The sequence below is a fragment of the Pseudophryne corroboree genome, chromosome 1, assembly GCF_028390025.1.
Source record: "Pseudophryne corroboree isolate aPseCor3 chromosome 1, aPseCor3.hap2, whole genome shotgun sequence".
Taxonomy (NCBI): domain Eukaryota; kingdom Metazoa; phylum Chordata; class Amphibia; order Anura; family Myobatrachidae; genus Pseudophryne; species Pseudophryne corroboree.
Window position 1 is genome coordinate 1,238,673,529 of NC_086444.1, and position 20,470 is coordinate 1,238,693,998.

The 20,470-nt window shown below is 43.4% G+C and overlaps 1 pseudogene; it reads left to right on the forward strand.

The window, feature by feature from the left end:
* Positions 1-5,044: 5,044 nt before the first annotated feature.
* On the forward strand, positions 5,045-5,163 carry LOC134943086 (5S ribosomal RNA; annotated as a pseudogene).
* The last annotated feature ends 15,307 nt before the right edge of the window (positions 5,164-20,470 follow it).

A 20,470-nucleotide genomic window follows, 5' to 3' on the forward strand; every position in this document is an offset into this window, starting at 1 on the left:
TGTGGTACTGCCATATAAGTCCAGTGATACTGCCATATATATATATCCAGTGATACTGACGTATAAGTCCAGTGATATTGCCGTATAAATCCAGTCCAGTGGTACTGCCATAAATGTCCAGTGATTCTGCCGTATATGTCCAGCAGTAATGCCGAATAAATCTAGTGAAACTGCCGTATATGTTAGGTGGTACTGCTCTATATGTCCAGTCCAGTAGTACTGCCATATAATTCTAGTGATACTGCCGTATATGTCCAGTGGTACTGTCATATAAATCAAGTGATACTGTTGTATATGTACAGTGGTACTACCGTATAAATCGAGTGGTACTGAAATATAATTCCAGTGATACCGCCGTATATGTCCAGTGGTACTGCCAAATAAATCCAGTGATACTGTTGTATATGTACAGTGGTACTACCGTATTAATCCAGTCCAGTGATACTGCCGTATATGTCCAGTGGTACTGCCGTATAAGTCCAGTGGTACTGTAATATAAATCCAGTCCAGTGGTACTGCCAGATAATTCCAGTGATAATGCCATAAATATCCAGTGGTACTTCCATATAAATCCATTCTTACTGCCGTATAAATTCAGTCCACTGGTACTGCCATATAATTCCAGTGATACCGCCGTATATGTCCAGTGGTACTGCCGAATAAATCCAGTGATACTGTTGTATATGTACAGTGGTACTACCGTATTAATCCAGTCCAGTGATACTGCCATATATGTCCAGTGGTACTGCCGTATAAGTCCAGTGGTACTGTCGTATAAATCCAGTCCAGTGGTACTGCCATATAATTCCAGTGATAATGCCATAAATATCCAGTGGTACTTCCATATAAATCCAGTCTTACTGCCGTATAAATTCAGTCCACTGGTACTGCCATATAATTCCAGTGATACTGGCATATATGTCCAGTGGTACTGCCGTATAAGTCTAGTGGTACTACTGTATAAGTCCAGTCCAGTGGTGCTGCCATATAAGTTCAGTGATGCTGTCCTGTGCTGTATATTATTTACTCCAAATAAAGGTGTTATTAATATTTAATCTAAATATTTCTTACAGGGTTTGCCCTGTGTAGTGTAGAGGTACTCTCTACTGTGCTGCATTTGGTCATATAACTCCAGGAAAATAATGGAGAAAAAAAATTTGGAGGATAAAATAGGAAAAGATCAAATACCGCTTCCTCCTACTGCTGCTGCTGCTATTGTTGCTGCTGGGAGTCGATCGTCATCCCTGAGGGGAAGTTAGAAGGCCACTTGTACTACTTCAACTAAACAAATGACTGTCCAACAGTCCTTTGTGAGGAAGATGAAATATGACAGCAATCATCCTGTTGCAAAGTGGATAACTGAGGCCTTGACAGCTAAGTTAGTGTTTGATGTGCCTCCAGTATCCGCCGTTAGTGCAGTGGGACTGCAGTGCCACTCCTAGATGGGACAGGTGTTTGTTCTGCACAATTGTGTCGCTTACCTTAGTCATACAGCTACCTCATTGTACCTCTTTTACTTCTTTGCATGATGTGCTGTTTGGGGACTAATCTTTTTAAGTGCCATCATGTCTGCCAATGCAGTGCCACTCCTAGATGGGCCAGGTGTTTGTGCCGCACACTTATGTCGCTTAGCTTAGTCATACAGCTACCTCATTGTACCTCTTTTACTTCTTTGTATGATGTGCTGTTTGGGGACTAGTTTTGGTTAGTGCTATTATGTCTGCCAATGCAGTGCCACTCCTAGATGGGACAGGTGTTTGTGCCGCACACTTATGTCGCTTAGATTAGTCATACAGCCACCTTGGTGCAACATTTTGGCTTAAAAACAGTATTGTGAGGTGTGAGGTGTTCAGAATAGACTGGAAATGAGTGGAAATGAATGTTTTTGAGGTTAATAATACAATAGCATCAAAAGTACCCCACACATTCTGTGATTTTAGCTGTTTTTATGTTTTTTTTTAAATCAGCCAGATCCAAAATCAAAACCAAAACATGAAAGGGATCAGCCAGATCCAAAACACGAGCATGGAACCAGAACCAAAACCAAAATTCAATACACGAAAATTGCCCGCCGCACATCTATAATAAATAAATATATATATATATATATATATACAAACACAAGAATCCACTGCACTCGCCATTCCCAGGAGAGGGGTGCACTCACATAATCCCCACTCACTGGGGTGCAGTGGGCTGTTATCACCGTACTCAAATCTACATATACAGTGGACCCTGCACACTCCTCATCAGCTTCAGTCACCTTAATGCTTTAGTATTCATCTGAATAAATATTGGGGTTTTGATTTATGATTTCTACACTGGATATTTGTTTGCATCCCAATCCACAGGACCCCATTTCACCACAAGTCCTACTCTATCACATAAACTGGCTACTGCTGTCTCATAGGGAAAATGTACTTACTGTACCTGGTTTACAGCTTACCTACCACACTTATGGCTTTTAAAGGGCAAGAAAGTCATCAACACAACTACACAAGTGTGCTTACCTGGTTTAAAGCTCACCTGCCAACTGACTTCTGGCTTTCAAAGTGAGACAGTCACCAACACACCTAAACAGCAGCTGACCCAGGTTAACAGTAAATGAGCTTAGGGGTGTATGATAGAGATGAGCGGGTTCGGTTCCTCGGAAACCGAACCCGCCCGAACTTCAGGTTTTTTTACACGGGTCCGAGCGACTCGGATCTTCCCGCCTTGCTCGGTTAACCCGAGCGCGCCCGAACGTCATCATCCCGCTGTCGGATTCTCGCGAGGATCGGATTCTATCGCGAGACTCGGATTCTATATAAGGAGCCGCGCGTCGCCGCCATTTTCACACGTGCATTGAGATTGATAGGGAGAGGACATGGCTGGCGTCCTCTCTGTTTATAGAGAGTGAGACTAGAGTAGAGAGAGACACAGTATTATTTACTTTAGTAATTTTGGGGAGCATTAGGAGGAGTACTACTACTTGCTGAAGTGATAGTGTGAGTGTATATCTGACTTGTGGGGGAGACAGTGGGGAGCAGTTAGAGTCTGAGAGCAGGAGTACATATTTTAACGTACAGTGCACACTTTTGCTGGCACTCTGCTGCCAGAGTGCCACACTGCCATTGTGACCACACTGACCACCAGTATATATGCCATTGTGACCACACTGACCACCAGTATATATTGTGATTGTCTGCTTAGGAGTACTACTTGCAAGTTGCTGATAGTGTGACCAGTGACCTGACCACCAGTTTAATTAATCACCACCAGTTTAATATATATATATATATATATATATATATATGTGTACAAAGGAAGCTGGTAGCGCCACAGAAGTAGTGTCAAAGTTTGTAAACAACAGTATTAGGAAGGAGAGTATTCTGAGTTAATTGTCAAGGGATATATATATATGTTACCTGGAGGACACTCCCTATAGGCTATTAGGGCGTCAGCTTATGGACCTCAAAAAATATATAGGCACTGGTACATATGCCTAGAGGGTTAGAAATGGGTACGGAAGGATGAGGTACTTACAAGCGACCAAAGGTGTCGAAATAATAATGTAAAAGCCAGGTGTTCAATAAAAAATAAAAATTAAATTTATTCTCAGAATACAATGCACTAAAAAAAGGGGGGGGGTGTTATATATAGGGTATATAGTTATTTTAAAACTTGTAAACAATTTTAAAAAATGCAACCTAATCAATAAAATCTGGTATAAAAGCAGCAGAGTTGAGGCTAAAAAGTTGTAACACATATACCAAAAATCAATGAAAGGTCCATAGAAACAAGAGCAATAAGTATAAAAACAAGTACAAAAAATGCAGGATGGGCATGAAAAAGGAATAAAAAATAGGTAAAAATGAAAGAGAGGTAGCTTAACTTCAATAGTGGAGGTATGTTCAGAGTGGTACCCAACGCGTTTCGTCCCTCATGGACTTCATCAAGGGGTAATGAGAGGCTAGAGACAGAGCATATTTATACCTCCTAGCTGTGGGAGGTGTTAGCAACATCACTTCCTGTTTGTTAATTGGTGAGTTGCTGTGGAGGTATTAAAGTACATGAATAAACACCTAGACATGTAGTGAATGGAGTAAGGGGGCCAAATAGTATATTCAATTGTGAAAACGATATTGCATGTAGTCATAATAACGTTTGTAACATAAAGGACAACAAAGTCCGTCAACTTCCGGTCCGGGCTGGGTGGAACGTCATCTCCGCCCCACTTCCGCCCCTCTTCCGGTTTGGATTGTGTCCGTTGTGCGCATGCGTCGGCTCGGCGCCGTGCGATGCGGATAGCTGGTGTGCTTTCACTTCTGTAGACGGCGGCCATCTTTTTGGTTATCCAAGCTTGGTTGTAGTCGGCGGCCATCTTTTTGGTTATCCAAGCTTGGTTGTAGTGCTGCTGCGGGGACCATCTTCAGTGTACTGTCCCTTTGATGGGCGGCGGCCATTTTTTGGGTTGTCAGAGGACGGAATGAAGAGCTGATGTCAGCGATATTAATCTGCTGCAGTTTGCATATGTCAATGTTCGTCAATTATGTTTGGCTGTGGGTACATCTTTGAGGTGGTTTTGCATAGGTGATGCATCTCCCCGGGGGGTACATAAAAACGAAAATGATAAAAGGCATGTAAATAAATAAATAAATAAGGCGTCTGAATAGCTGAAAATGGCATTTAAGAAGGATCATACTCAGAATAGATGGGCTATGAATTAACTAGAAGAGATACAGATACATAAAATGTGTAATGTAGTTTAAATAAGAGCGATAGAGGAGCGAGTAGAAATTACGCAGAAGGCGGGTAGAAATTGCGCAGGAGGCTGAAGTAATGTAGATAACAACTAGGTCGACATCACGGAGGAAGTGCCCATGGTGATGTGAGCAGAGCATTATCCATGATTTTAAGAGATATCCCAAAAGGCGAAAACTACCTCAGCGCCTCCGGATTTACAACACCCGGTCTCCCAAGGGGGTCTCCCATCCTTGTACTGACCGGGCCCAACCTTGCTTAGCTTCCAAGATCGGACGGTGTTGGGCTACTCAGCCCTATACATTACAACCATACCTCCTTGGGGACGCCCAACACCGTCCGATCTTGGAAGCTAAGCAAGGTTGGGCCCGGTCAGTACAAGGATGGGAGACCCCCTTGGGAGACCGGGTGTTGTAAATCCGGAGGCGCTGAGGTAGTTTTCGCCTTTTGGGATATCTCTTAAAATCATGGATAATGCTCTGCTCACATCACCATGGGCACTTCCTCCGTGATGTCGACCTAGTTGTTATCTACATTACTTCAGCCTCCTGCGCAATTTCTACCCGCCTTCTGCGTAATTTCTACTCGCTCCTCTATCGCTCTTATTTAAACTACATTACACATTTTATGTATCTGTATCTCTTCTAGTTAATTCATAGCCCATCTATTCTGAGTATGATCCTTCTTAAATGCCATTTTCAGCTATTCAGACGCCTTATTTATTTATTTATTTACATGCCTTTTATCATTTTCGTTTTTATGTACCCCCCGGGGAGATGCATCACCTATGCAAAACCACCTCAAAGATGTACCCACAGCCAAACATAATTGACGAACATTGACATATGCAAACTGCAGCAGATTAATATCGCTGACATCAGCTCTTCATTCCGTCCTCTGACAACCCAAAAAATGGCCGCCGCCCATCAAAGGGACAGTACACTGAAGATGGTCCCCGCAGCAGCACTACAACCAAGCTCGGATAACCAAAAAGATGGCCGCCGACTACAACCAAGCTTGGATAACCAAAAAGATGGCCGCCGTCTACAGAAGTGAAAGCACACCAGCTATCCGCATCGCACGGCGCCGAGCCGACGCATGCGCACAACGGACACAATCCAAACCGGAAGAGGGGCGGAAGTGGGGCGGAGATGACGTTCCACCCAGCCCGGACCGGAAGTTGACGGACTTTGTTGTCCTTTATGTTACAAACGTTATTATGACTACATGCAATATCGTTTTCACAATTGAATATACTATTTGGCCCCCTTACTCCATTCACTACATGTCTAGGTGTTTATTCATGTACTTTAATACCTCCACAGCAACTCACCAATTAACAAACAGGAAGTGATGTTGCTAACACCTCCCACAGCTAGGAGGTATAAATATGCTCTGTCTCTAGCCTCTCATTACCCCTTGATGAAGTCCATGAGGGACGAAACGCGTTGGGTACCACTCTGAACATACCTCCACTATTGAAGTTAAGCTACCTCTCTTTCATTTTTACCTATTTTTTATTCCTTTTTCATGCCCATCCTGCATTTTTTGTACTTGTTTTTATACTTATTGCTCTTGTTTCTATGGACCTTTCATTGATTTTTGGTATATGTGTTACAACTTTTTAGCCTCAACTCTGCTGCTTTTATACCAGATTTTATTGATTAGGTTGCATTTTTTAAAATTGTTTACAAGTTTTAAAATAACTATATACCCTATATATAACACCCCCCCCCTTTTTTTAGTGCATTGTATTCTGAGAATAAATTTAATTTTTATTTTTTATTGAACACCTGGCTTTTACATTATTATTTCGACACCTTTGGTCGCTTGTAAGTACCTCATCCTTCCGTACCCATATATATATATATAATTGTATATAATATATATATAATTGTATATGTATACCACCTACCCGTGTTTTTTTTTTTTTTTTTTTCTTCTTGATACATACTACTATAGTAGCTTACTGTAGCAGTCTGCGGTGCTGCTGAGCTGACAGTGTCCAGCAGGTCCGTCATCAGTCATTACATAATAAATATATATACCTGTCAGGCTGCAGTACTAGTGATATTATATATATATATATATATATATATATATATATATTAATTTCATCTCATTATCATCCAGTCTATATTAGCAGCAGACACAGTACGGTAGTCCACGGCTGTAGCTACCTCTGTGTCGGCAGTCGCTGGTCCATCCATAATTGTATACCACCTACCCGTGGTTTTTTTTTTCTCTTTCTTCTTGATACATACTACTATAGTAGCTTACTGTAGCAGTCTGCGGTGCTGCTGAGCTGACAGTGTCCAGCAGGTCCGTCATCAGTCATTACATAATAAATATATATACCTGTCCGGCTGCAGTACTAGTGATATTATCTATATATATATATATATATATATATATATTAATTTCATCTCATTATCATCCAGTCTATATTAGCAGCAGACACAGTACGGTAGTCCACGGCTGTAGCTACCTCTGTGTCGGCAGTCGCTGGTCCATCCATAATTGTATACCACCTACCCGTGGATTTTTTTTTCTTTCTTCTTGATACATACTACTATAGTAGCTTACTGTAGCAGTCTGCGGTGCTGCTGAGCTGACAGTGTCCAGCAGGTCCGTCATCAGTCATTACATAATAAATATATATACCTGTCCGACTGCAGTACTAGTGATATTATATATATATATATATATATATATATATTAATTTCATCTCATTATCATCCAGTCTATATTAGCAGCAGACACAGTACGGTAGTCCACGGCTGTAGCTACCTCTGTGTCGGCAGTCGCTGGTCCATCCATAATTGTATACCACCTACTCGTGGTTTTTTTTTTTCTCTTTCTTCTTGATACATACTACTATAGTAGCTTACTGTAGCAGTCTGCGGTGCTGCTGAGCTGACAGTGTCCAGCAGGTCCGTCATCAGTCATTACATAATAAATATATATACCTGTCCGGCTGCAGTACTAGTGATATTATATATATATATATATATATATTAATTTCATCTCATTATCATCCAGTCTATATTAGCAGCAGACACAGTACGGTAGTCCACGGCTGTAGCTACCTCTGTGTCGGCAGTCGCTGGTCCATCCATAATTGTATACCACCTACCCGTGTTTTTTTTTTTTTCTCTTTCTTCTTGATACATACTACTATAGTAGCTTACTGTAGCAGTCTGCGGTGCTGCTGAGCTGACAGTGTCCAGCAGGTCCGTCATCAGTCATTACATAATAAATATATATACCTGTCCGGCTGCAGTACTAGTGATATTATATATATATATATATATTAATTTCATCTCATTATCATCCAGTCTATATTAGCAGCAGACACAGTACGGTAGTCCACGGCTGTAGCTACCTCTGTGTCGGCAGTCGCTGGTCCATCCATAATTGTATACCACCTACCCGTGTTTTTTTTTTCTTTCTTCTTGATACATACTACTATAGTAGCTTACTGTAGCAGTCTGCGGTGCTGCTGAGCTGACAGTGTCCAGCAGGTCCGTCATCAGTCATTACATAATAAATATATATACCTGTCCGGCTGCAGTACTAGTGATATTATATATATATATATATATATTAATTTCATCTCATTATCATCCAGTCTATATTAGCAGCAGACACAGTACGGTAGTCCACGGCTGTAGCTACCTCTGTGTCGGCAGTCGCTGGTCCATCCATAATTGTATACCACCTACCCGTGGTTTTTTTTTTCTCTTTCTTCTTGATACATACTACTATAGTAGCTTACTGTAGCAGTCTGCGGTGCTGCTGAGCTGACAGTGTCCAGCAGGTCCGTCATCAGTCATTACATAATAAATATATATACCTGTCCGGCTGCAGTACTAGTGATATTATATATATATATATATTAATTTCATCTCATTATCATCCAGTCTATATTAGCAGCAGACACAGTACGGTAGTCCACGGCTGTAGCTACCTCTGTGTCGGCAGTCGCTGGTCCATCCATAATTGTATACCACCTACCCGTGGTTTTTTTTTTCTCTTTCTTCTTGATACATACTACTATAGTAGCTTACTGTAGCAGTCTGCGGTGCTGCTGAGCTGAGAGTGTCCAGCAGGTCCGTCATCAGTCATTACATAATAAATATATATACCTGTCCGGCTGCAGTACTAGTGATATTATATATATATATATATATATATATATATATATTAATTTCATCTCATTATCATCCAGTCTATATTAGCAGCAGACACAGTACGGTAGTCCACGGCTGTAGCTACCTCTGTGTCGGCAGTCGCTCGTCCATCCATAAGTATACTAGTATCCATCCATCTCCATTGTTTACCTGAGGTGCCTTTTAGTTGTGCCTATTAAAATATGGAGAACAAAAATTTTGAGGTTCCAAAATTAGGGAAAGATCAAGATCCACTACCACCTCGTGCTGAAGCTGCTGCCACTAGTCATGGCCGAGACGATGAAATGCCAGCAACGTCGTCTGCCAAGGCCGATGCCCAATGTCATAGTACAGAGCATGTAAAATCCAAAACACCAAATATCAGTAAAAAAAGGACTCCAAAATCTAAAATAAAATTGTCGGAGGAGAAGCGTAAACTTGCCAATATGCCATTTACCACACGGAGTGGCAAGGAACGGCTGAGGCCCTGGCCTATGTTCATGGCTAGTGGTTTAGCTTCACATGAGGATGGAAGCACTCAGCCTCTCGCTAGAAAAATGAAAAGACTCAAGATGGCAAAAGCACCGCAAAGAACTGTGCGTTCTTCGAAATCCCAAATCCACAAGGAGAGTCCAATTGTGTCGGTTGCGATGCCTGACCTTCCCAACACTGGATGTGAAGAGCATGCGCCTTCCACCATTTGCACGCCCCCTGCAAGTGCTGGAAGGAGCACCCGCAGTCCAGTTCCTGATAGTCAGATTGAAGATGTCAGTGTTGAAGTACACCAGGATGAGGAGGATATGGGTGTTGCTGGCACTGGGGAGGAAATTGACAAGGAGGATTCTGATGGTGAGGTGGTTTGTTTAAGTCAGGCACCCGGGGAGACACCTGTTGTCCGTGGGAGGAATAGGGCCGTTGACATGCCTGGTGAAAATACCAAAAAAATCAGCTCTTCGGTGTGGAAGTATTTCAACAGAAATGCGGACAACATTTGTCAAGCCGTGTGTTGCCTTTGTCAAGCTGTAATAAGTAGGGGTAAGGACGTTAACCACCTCAGAACATCCTCCCTTATACGTCACCTGCAGCGCATTCATAATAAGTCAGTGACAAGTTCAAAAACTTTGGGCGACAGTGGAAGCAGTCCACTGACCAGTAAATCCCTTCCTCTTGTAACCAAGCTCACGCAAACCACCCCACCAACTCCCTCAGTGTCAATTTCCTCCTTCCCCAGGAATGCCAATAGTCCTGCAGGCCATGTCACTGGCAATTCTGACGAGTCCTCTCCTGCCTGGGATTCCTCCGATGCATCCTTGCGTGTAACGCCTACTGCTGCTGGCGCTGCTGTTGTTGCTGCTGGGAGTCGATGGTCATCCCAGAGGGGAAGTCGTAAGCCCACTTTTACTACTTCCACCAAGCAATTGACTGTCCAACAGTCCTTTGCGAGGAAGATGAAATATCACAGCAGTCATCCTGTTGCAAAGCGGATAACTGAGGCCTTGACAACTATGTTGGTGTTAGACGTACGTCCGGTATCCGCCGTTAGTTCACAGGGAACTAGACAATTTCTTGAGGTAGTGTGCCCCCATTACCAAATACCATCTAGGTTCTACTTCTCTAGGCAGGCGATACCGAGAATGTACACGGACGTCAGAAAAAGACTCACCAGTGTCCTAAAAAATGCAGTTGTACCCAATGTCCACTTAACCACGGACATGTGGACAAGTGGAGCAGGGCAGGGTCAGGACTATATGACTGTGACAGCCCACTGGGTAGATGTATGGACTCCCGCCGCAAGAACAGCAGCGGCGGCACCAGTAGCAGCATCTCGCAAATGCCAACTCTTTCCTAGGCAGGCTACGCTTTGTATCACCGGTTTCCAGAATACGCACACAGCTGCAAACCTCTTACGGCAACTGAGGAAGATCATCGCGGAATGGCTTACCCCAATTGGACTCTCCTGTGGATTTGTGGCATCGGACAACGCCAGCAATATTGTGTGTGCATTAAATATGGGCAAATTCCAGCTCGTCCCATGTTTTGCACATACCTTGAATTTGGTGGTGCAGAATTATTTAAAAAACGAGAGGGGCGTGCAAGAGATGCTGTCGGTGGCCAGAAGAATTGCGGGACACTTTCGGCGTACAGGCACCACGTACAGAAGACTGGAGCACCACCAAAAACGCCTGAACCTGCCCTGCCATCATCTGAAGCAAGAAGTGGTAACGAGGTGGAATTCAACCCTCTATATGCTTCAGAGGTTGGAGGAGCAGCAAAAGGCCATTCAAGCCTATACAATTGAGCACGATATAGGAGGTGGAATGTACCTGTCTCAAGCGCAGTGGAGAATGATTTCAACGTTGCGCAAGGTTCTGCAACCTTTTGAACTTGCCACACGTGAAGTCAGTTCAGACACTGCCAGCCTGAGTCAGTTCATTCCCCTCATCAGGCTTTTGCAGAAGAAGCTGGAGGCATTGAAGGAGGAACTAAAAGGGAGCGATTCCGCTAGGCATGTGGGACTTGTGGATGGAGCCCTTCATTCGCTTAACAAGGATTCACGGGTGGTCAATCTGTTGAAATCAGAGCACTACATTTTGGCCACCGTGCTCGATCCTAGATTTAAAACCTACCTTGGATCTCTCTTTCCAGCAGACACAAGTCTGCTGGGGTTCAAAGACCTGCTGGTGACAAAATTGTCAAGTCAAGCGGAACGCGACCTGTCAACATCTCCTCCTTCACATTCTCCCGCAACTGGGGGTGCGAGGGAAAGGCTCAGAATTCCGAGCCCACCCGCTGGCGGTGATGCAGGGCAGTCTGGAGCGACTGCTGATGCTGACATCTGGTCCGGACTGAAGGACCTGACAACGATTACGGACATGTCGTCTACTGTCACTGCATATGATTCTGTCACCATTGAAAGAATGGTGGAGGATTATATGAGTGACCGCATCCAAGTAGGCACGTCAGACAGTCCGTACTTATACTGGCAGGAAAAAGAGGCAATTTGGAGGCCCTTGCACAAACTGGCTTTATTCTACCTAAGTTGCCCTCCCACAAGTGTGTACTCCGAAAGAGTGTTTAGTGCCGCCGCTCACCATGTCAGCAATCGGCGTATGAGGTTACTTCCAGAAAATGTGGAGAAGATGATGTTCATTAAAATGAATTATAATCAATTCCTCCGTGGAGACATTGACCAGCAGCAATTGCCTCCAGAAAGTACACAGGGAGCTGAGATGGTGGATTCCAGTGGGGACGAATTGATAATCTGTGAGGAGCGGGATGTAGACGGTGATATATCGGAGGATGATGATGAGGTGGACATCTTGCCTCTGTAGAGCCAGTTTGTGCAAGGAGAGATTAATTGCTTCTTTTTCGGTGGGGGTCCAAACCAACCCGTCATTTCAGTCACAGTCGTGTGGCAGACCGTGTCACTGAAATGATGGGTTGGTTAAAGTGTGCATGTCCTATTTATACAACATAAGGGTTGGTGGGAGGGCCCAAGGACAATTCCATCTTGCACCTCTTTTTTCTTTCATTTTTCTTTGCGTCATGTGCTGTTTGGGGAGTGTTTTTTGGAAGGGCCATCCTGCGTGACACTGCAGTGCCACTCCTAGATGGGCCAGGTGTTTGTGTCGGCCACTAGGGTCGCTTAGCTTACTCACACAGCTACCTCATTGCGCCTCTTTTTTTTCTTCTTTGCGTCATGTGCTGTTTGGGGAGTGTTTTTTGGAAGGGCCATCCTGCGTGACACTGCAGTGCCACTCCTAGATGGGCCAGGTGTTTGTGTCGGCCACTAGGGTCGCTTATCTTACTCACACAGCTACCTCATTGCGCCTCTTTTTTTCTTCTTTGCGTCATGTGCTGTTTGGGGAGTGTTTTTTGGAAGGGCCATCCTGCGTGACACTGCAGTGCCACTCCTAGATGGGCCAGGTGTTTGTGTCGGCCACTAGGGTCGCTTAGCTTACTCACACAGCTACCTCATTGCGCCTCTTTTTTTCTTCTTTGCGTCATGTGCTGTTTGGGGAGTGTTTTTTGGAAGGGCCATCCTGCGTGACACTGCAGTGCCACTCCTAGATGGGCCAGGTGTTTGTGTCGGCCACTAGGGTCGCTTATCTTACTCACACAGCTACCTCATTGCGCCTCTTTTTTTCTTTGCGTCATGTGCTGTTTGGGGAGTGTTTTTTGGAAGGGCCATCCTGCGTGACACTGCAGTGCCACTCCTAGATGGGCCAGGTGTTTGTGTCGGCCACTAGGGTCACTTAGCTTACTCACACAGCTACCTCATTGCGCCTCTTTTTTTCTTCTTTGCGTCATGTGCTGTTTGGGGAGTGTTTTTTGGAAGGGCCATCCTGCGTGACACTGCAGTGCCACTCCTAGATGGGCCAGGTGTTTGTGTCGGCCACTAGGGTCGCTTAGCTTAGTCATCCTGCGACCTCGGTGCAAATTTTAGGACTAAAAATAATATTGTGAGGTGTTCAGAATAGACTGAAAATGAATGGAAATTATGGTTTTTGAGGTTAATAATACTTTGGGATCAAAATGACCCCCACATTCTATGATTTAAGTTGTTTTTTAGTGTTTTTTGAAAAAAATACCCGAATCCAAAACACACCCGAATCCGACAAAAAAAATTTGGTGAGGTTTTGCCAAAACGCGGTCGAACCCAAAACACGGCCGCGGAACCGAACCCAAAACCAAAACACAAAACCCGAAAAATTTCAAGTGCACATCTCTAGTGTATGAGAGAGATATGATGATGATGTGTATGATAGGGTTTATTTTTAATTGTCCCATTTGTGTTAAGGAGAGTGCATGGTTCTCAGTATATGTGTGTGTGTGTAAATATATATATGTGTGTGTGTGTGTGTGTGTGTGTGTGTGTGTGTGTGTGTATTTGTATGTTTATTATAAAACAACTATAAATGTAAAATTGAAATATAATTTTCTTAAATGTATACAGTATACACAGGCCATTGTTTTTAATCAGGATTAGAGAAATAAAAAAATGTTTTGTGAATTTTTTTTATATGTTACAAATATAAAAAATATATCAAGTAAACACATATACTTAGTCCATGAACACTGTGAAGTATAATTAAATAAATTGATTTTCTACTCAAAAAGCACATAAATATTTGAAAAAATATATTTTAAATGGATCCTTACTTTTGCAAAGATCAAACCTTCATGAAAAGGTTGCACATAAGAAAAAAATAATTTACAGTACAGTATGTCATTACACTTTAGTAACAAAGTACACAATGGTGTACAAAAATATTACAATCACAATAAATGATTTAATAAAATATATAAGTGACCAAAATAACTATGATGGGGTTTTTTCAACAGATTGAACAGGTCACTGCTTGAGGCTACCAGCACCCAGGGCCTGCTGAGACATACCTCTGGTGTGGGCTGTTTATAGGGCTGGTGTTTTGTAGGTGTAGGTGTTTAGAAGTGGCTGCCTGCTGATGTAATACCATTCTGCTAAATTGAAGTTAACAAAAATTGACTTATTCTGCATTCTCTTATAGAGCAGTTTTTAAAACCATTTTCAGAAAAAAGTCAACCAATTTCTGAAATGACTAAACGTCCCTTGGATGCCATCAATGTTAACACCCTATTTATTAAGGCAGAAATTACCTCAGTAGGGCTCAGGTTCCCCTAGTTCAGGGGTGACTCCTTCTGTACTGACTGAAAGGAGAATCCAGAGTTTTTTGCATCCAAAGATTTCTGAATCTGAGCACCAGCAATAGAAGGACAATCTGCTGTGCATGTGTTGTAAAAGCACAAGACACTTTATAAAGGACTGCTCCCTCTGCAGGTCAGGAAAAAGTGATGTTCAACATCTCAAGTTTCAGGCAGACAAGTCACCTCAAGTAGTCATCCCAGACTCCCTCAATTCCAATGAGAGTACCAAATGTTCCCAAAAAGAGGGTAAGGTCTAAAACTTGGGTCCTATGACCCGAAACCCCAGATGAAGATTTGCAATCCAAATGAGGGTATCCAAATCACTCAAACCCAGGGTGATCCCTAGTCATACAACAATAGGAGATTCGTCAAACACTACATTCCCTGGAGTTTCATCCAGTGCTGTAGCCCCAGAAGATGTACCTGTTTCCGTGTCAAGTCTTGAAGCCCCTGGAGGGGCATCTGTTCCTATATCAAGTTCATACACTGTAGAAGGGAAATCTGTCTCTGTGTCAAGTCCTGTAACCTTAGGAGAATCTTCTGCTTCCATATCTAGTCCTGAAAACCCAAGAGGGGAGGCTTATGCCTGAGCCGATGGTCTGTCCCAAAGAGGGCAGGCCAATGTCTCAGCCAATGACCAGATCCCATGAGGGGTATCCGATGCCTTGACCTCAGTAGAGTTATCTGATGTAATGACTCCAGAGGAGGTGACTGGTCCAGCTGAGACCTGGGGGTATATTTACTAAAATTCGTAATTTTCAGAATGAGGTTAAAGTTCAAACACAAATGACATCGAATGTGTAAAATTGCAACTTTTTGAATTTATTACGACTAATTTACTATGCTGTCTTATTCTGCAGTTTCGTGTTTTCCGATGTCGATGTCATTCGTATTTTTTGTTTTTTTTTTTCGGGAGTGAATAGTAAAACACTGCCGACATTAACACAATGAATCTCGTGCGGATCTGTGAGATCCGCGCAGGACTTCATTGTGCACCTTTCGTAAAAAAAAAATTGTTAAAAATCACCCAAAAAAATGCGTGGGGTCCCCCCTCCTAAGCAAAACCAGCCTCGGGCTCTTTGATCCGCTCCTGGTTGACAAAATATGGGGGGAAAAATTACAGCGGTTCCCCCATATTTCATCAACCAGCACCGGGCTCTGCGCCTGGTCCAAAAAATACGGGGGACAAAAAGCGCATGGGTCCCCCGTATTTTTTGAACCAGCACCGGGCCCCACTAGCCAGGTACATAATGCCACAGCCGGGGGACACTTTTATTGTGGTCCCGGCGGCCCTGGCATTACATACCGAACTAGTCACCCCTGGCCGGGGTACCCTGGAGTAGTCAATAAATTGGAGAACCACAAGTACCAGCATGCAGTGGAAAACCAGGCCCGCTGGTACCTGTAGTACCACTACTAAAAAAATACCCAACAAAAAACAGGACACACACACACCGTGACAGTATAAGTTTATTACATACATGCACACCTCCAAACATACATACTTACCTATGTTCACACGAGGCTCGGTCCTCTTCTCCATGTATAATCCTCGGGGTACCTGTGAAAAAATTATACTCACATAATCCAGTGTTGCTTGTGTTCTTTGTATAAGCCACGTGCTTGGCAAAACAAAAAAACGGAAACCCGACCACGCACTGAAAGGTGTCCTATGTTTACACATGGGACCCCTTTCCCCAACTGCCAGGACCCCCCCTGACTCCTGTCAAAGAGCATCCCTTCAGCCAATCAGGGAGCGCCACGTCGTGGCACTCTCCTGATTGGCTGTGTGCTCCTGTAGTGTCTGTGAGGCTGCACACGGTAGAGATACAATGTAGCGCCTATGCGCTCCATTGTATCCAATGGTGGGAACTTTGCGGTCAGCAAAGTTCCCACCATTGGATACAATGGAGCGCATAGGCGCTACATTGTATCTCTGCCGTGTGCAGCCTCACAGACACTACAGGAGCACACAGCCAATCAGGAGAGTGCCACGACGTGTGGTTCTCCAAGTACCAGCTTGCGGGGGATGCTTGCTGGGACTTGTAGTACTGCTACTAAAACAATATTCTCATTTTTTACACAAGGCTATCAGACCCCCATCCGCCGCCCTTGGATGGGGGGACAGCCTCGGGCTTCACCCCTGGCCCTTGGGTGGCTGGAGGGGGACCCCTTCATTTAAGGGGTTCCCACTCCTCCAGGGTACCCCGGCCAGGGGTGACTAGTTAGGTATGTAGGTATGTAGGTATGCCTGGGCCGCCGGGACCACAATAAAAGTGTCCACCGGCTGTGGCATTATGTACCTGGCTAGTGGAGCCCGGTGCGGGTTTTTTGTCCCCCATATTTTTTTAACCAGGACCAGGCGCAGATTCCAGTGCTGGTTGATGAAATATGGGGGAACCGCTGTCATTTTTCCCCCCATATTTTGTCAACCAGGACCGGCTCAAAGAGCCCAAGGCTGGTTTTGCTTAGGAGGGGGGACCCCACGCATTTTTTGTAAAAAATGTTAACACTTTCCCACCCCTTACCACTGATAAACATGCACGGATCTCATGGATCTGTGCATGCCTATCAGAACACGGTAAAAAAAAGCATGTCTATTTTAAAACTGCTATTTTTTTACGATTTGTATTTATTCACGGCAGTGTTTGGCTATTGCCGGCAGTGTTTGTGAAATACAAACTTTAGTAAATGACCGAGTTCTATCAAATAACAGGCGTATTTGACCGATGGTGTATTCATTCGTATTTTTTTTCTTTGACTTAAAAAAAAATACGAATGCCCTCATCACTGCCGAGATTTGTGTTTAGTAAATTTCCAGGATGACACTTTGAAGAAAAAACACCAAATCGGTCAAAATCGGGAGCTTAGTAAATATACCCCACGGTTTTACTTTTGAGACCTCTGGAGTGGTATTTCTAGTCAAGATCCCTAGATGGGAAATTCTATCTGAGACCTCTGGATAGGTAGATCAGAATTCCCAGAAAGGAAGATTCCAGCTGAGACCTAAGAAGGGAAGATACTAGCTGTGATGCAAGAAGGGGTGGTTCATGTCATGCCTTTTGAAGAGATTTCTGTTTCTGCAGAAAATGATGGGGCAATTGACACTCTATATCTGAGGAGACATCCCAGCCAAATTCACAAATTCCTCCTAAAGACCATGATCCAGATCCAGTCATCCTTAACTGTGAACTGGGACAGTTTCATGAGCTAATATTGCAGTCTCTAGCTGCAGCTCCACTCTGTTCTCAGGCAGAGTTGGTGATTCTCCTTCTTATGTCCTTCAGAGGGGAGGCTAGGAAGTGGGCTGACCAGTTAATAGCATCTAGATATCTGATTCTACAGGACTTGGGGACTTTCAGCAAAGCTGTGGTCAAGCGGTTTGGTGGAACAGATTCAGTTCATTCTGGATCTTCTGAGAGTTCTGTTTCACCTACCAAGAACTCATTCACCAGCAAAGAGGTCAAGTCTGCAAGATCCGGGCTTAAACACGGCTTAAAAATCATGAATCCATATGTCATGAGAAAACACGATACTGTATTACATTGTAAATTTTTATGTTTGAGTAAATAAACAATCTACTGTGCATGAGTGATCACCACCCTGTTTATACTTGGGAAAACTTGGCCAAAACTATTTTTTGTAAATTTATTCTCAGGAGAGAACATTAGTGCATGCTTCAGGAAGATATCAAGAGAAAATCATAATCTACAATATGTGCCTGTTTTACATACTGTAGCAGCCTATCTATGTCTAAATAGTGTTATTACATAGCAAGTCACATTTTTAAGGTCAAATAGATTTAAATAGAGAAGAAAATAGGGTACAAAGATAAAGTAATAATTAAGTTAAAAAAATACAAAATTCCTCTTTATAAAAAAAATTAATCTGCTTTACTGCAACAGACTGATATATCTAATAAATAGTGTGAACAGATATCAGAAGACATAACAGTAACAATATTATTGGTTGTTAATTTGACTGAATTCTTTTAGTTCTATATTTAGCTGAGGTCGTATGTTTACTAGTGATGAGCGGGTTCGGTTCCTCGGAATCCGAACCCGCCCGAACTTCAGGTTTTTTTACACGGGGCCGAGCGACTCGGATCTTCCCGCCTTGCTCGGTTAACCCGAGCGCGCCCGAACGTCATCATCCCGCTGTCGGATTCTCGCGAGGCTCGGATTCTATCGCGAGACTCGGATTCTATATAAGGAGCCGCGCGTCGCCGCCATTTTCACACGTGCATTGAGATTGATAGGGAGAGGACGTGGCTGGCGTCCTCTCCGTTTAGACTAGAGTACTAGAGAGAGACACAAATTTTGGGGAGCACATTATTAGGAGTACAACTTGCTGCTGATAGTGTGACCAGTGACCACCAGTGTTTAATTAATCCGTTCTCTGCCTGAAAAAAAAAACGATACACAGTGTGACACAGTCACATACCATATCTGTGCTCAGCCCAGTGTGCTGCATCATATGTAATACTGTATATCATTATCTGACTGTGCTGAGTGCTCACTGCTCACACAGCTTAATTGTGGGGGAGACTGGGGAGCAGTTATAGCAGGAGTACATATTTTAAGTACAGTGCACACTTTTGCTGCCAGAGTGCCACTGCCAGTGTGACTGACCAGTGACCACTGACCACCAGTATTGTGATTGTCTGCTGACCACCAGTATATTGTGATTGTCTGCCTGAAAAAGTTAAACACTCGTCGTGTGGTGTTTTTATAAACGCATTCTGCAGACAGTGTCCAGCAGGTCCGTCATTACATAATATATACCTGTCCGGCTGCAGTACTAGTGCACTGTGATATATATATATTTTAATTTTATCTCATTATCATCCAGTCTATATTAGCAGCAGACACAGTACGGTAGTCCACGGCTGTAGCTACCTCTGTGTCGGCAGTCGCTCGTCCATCCATAATTGTATACCACCTACCCGTGGTTTTTTTTTTTCTATCTTCTTGATACTAGTAGCTTACTTTAGGAGTCTGCAGTGCTAAGTCTGACAGACAGTGTCCAGCAGGTCCGTCATTACATAATATATACCTGTCCGGCTGCAGTACTAGTGTGATATATATATATATATTTTAATTTTATCTCATTATCATCCAGTCTATAATAGCAGCAGACACAGTACGGTAGTCCACGGCTGTAGCTACCTCTGTGTCGGCAGTCGCTCGTTCATCCATAATTGTATACCACCTACCCGTGGTTTTTTTTTTTTCTATCTTCTTGATACTAGTAGCTTACTTTAGGAGTCTGCAGTGCTGAGTCTGACAGACAGTGTCCAGCAGGTCCGTCATTACATAATATATACCTGTCCGGCTGCAGTACTAGTGTGATATATATATATATATTTTAATTTTATCTCATTATCATCCAGTCTATATTAGCAGCAGACACAGTACGGTAGTCCACGGCTGTAGCTACCTCTGTGTCGGCAGTCGCTTGTCCATCCATAATTGTATACCACCTACCTGTGGTTTTTTTTTTTTCTTCTATCTTCTTGATACTAGTAGCTTACTTTAGGAGTCTGCAGTGCTGAGTCTGAGAGACAGTGTCCAGCAGGTCCATCATTACATAATATATACCTGTCCGGCTGCAGTACTAGTGTGATATATATATATATTTTAATTTTATCTCATTATCATCCAGTCTATATTAGCAGCAGACACAGTACGGTAGTCCACGGCTGTAGCTACCTCTGTGTCGGCAGTCGCTCGTCCATCCATAATTGTATACCACCTACCCGTGGTTTTTTTTTTCTATCTTCTTGATACTAGTAGCTTACTTTAGGAGTCTGCAGTGCTGAGTCTGACAGACAGTGTCCAGCAGGTCCGTCATTACATAATATATAC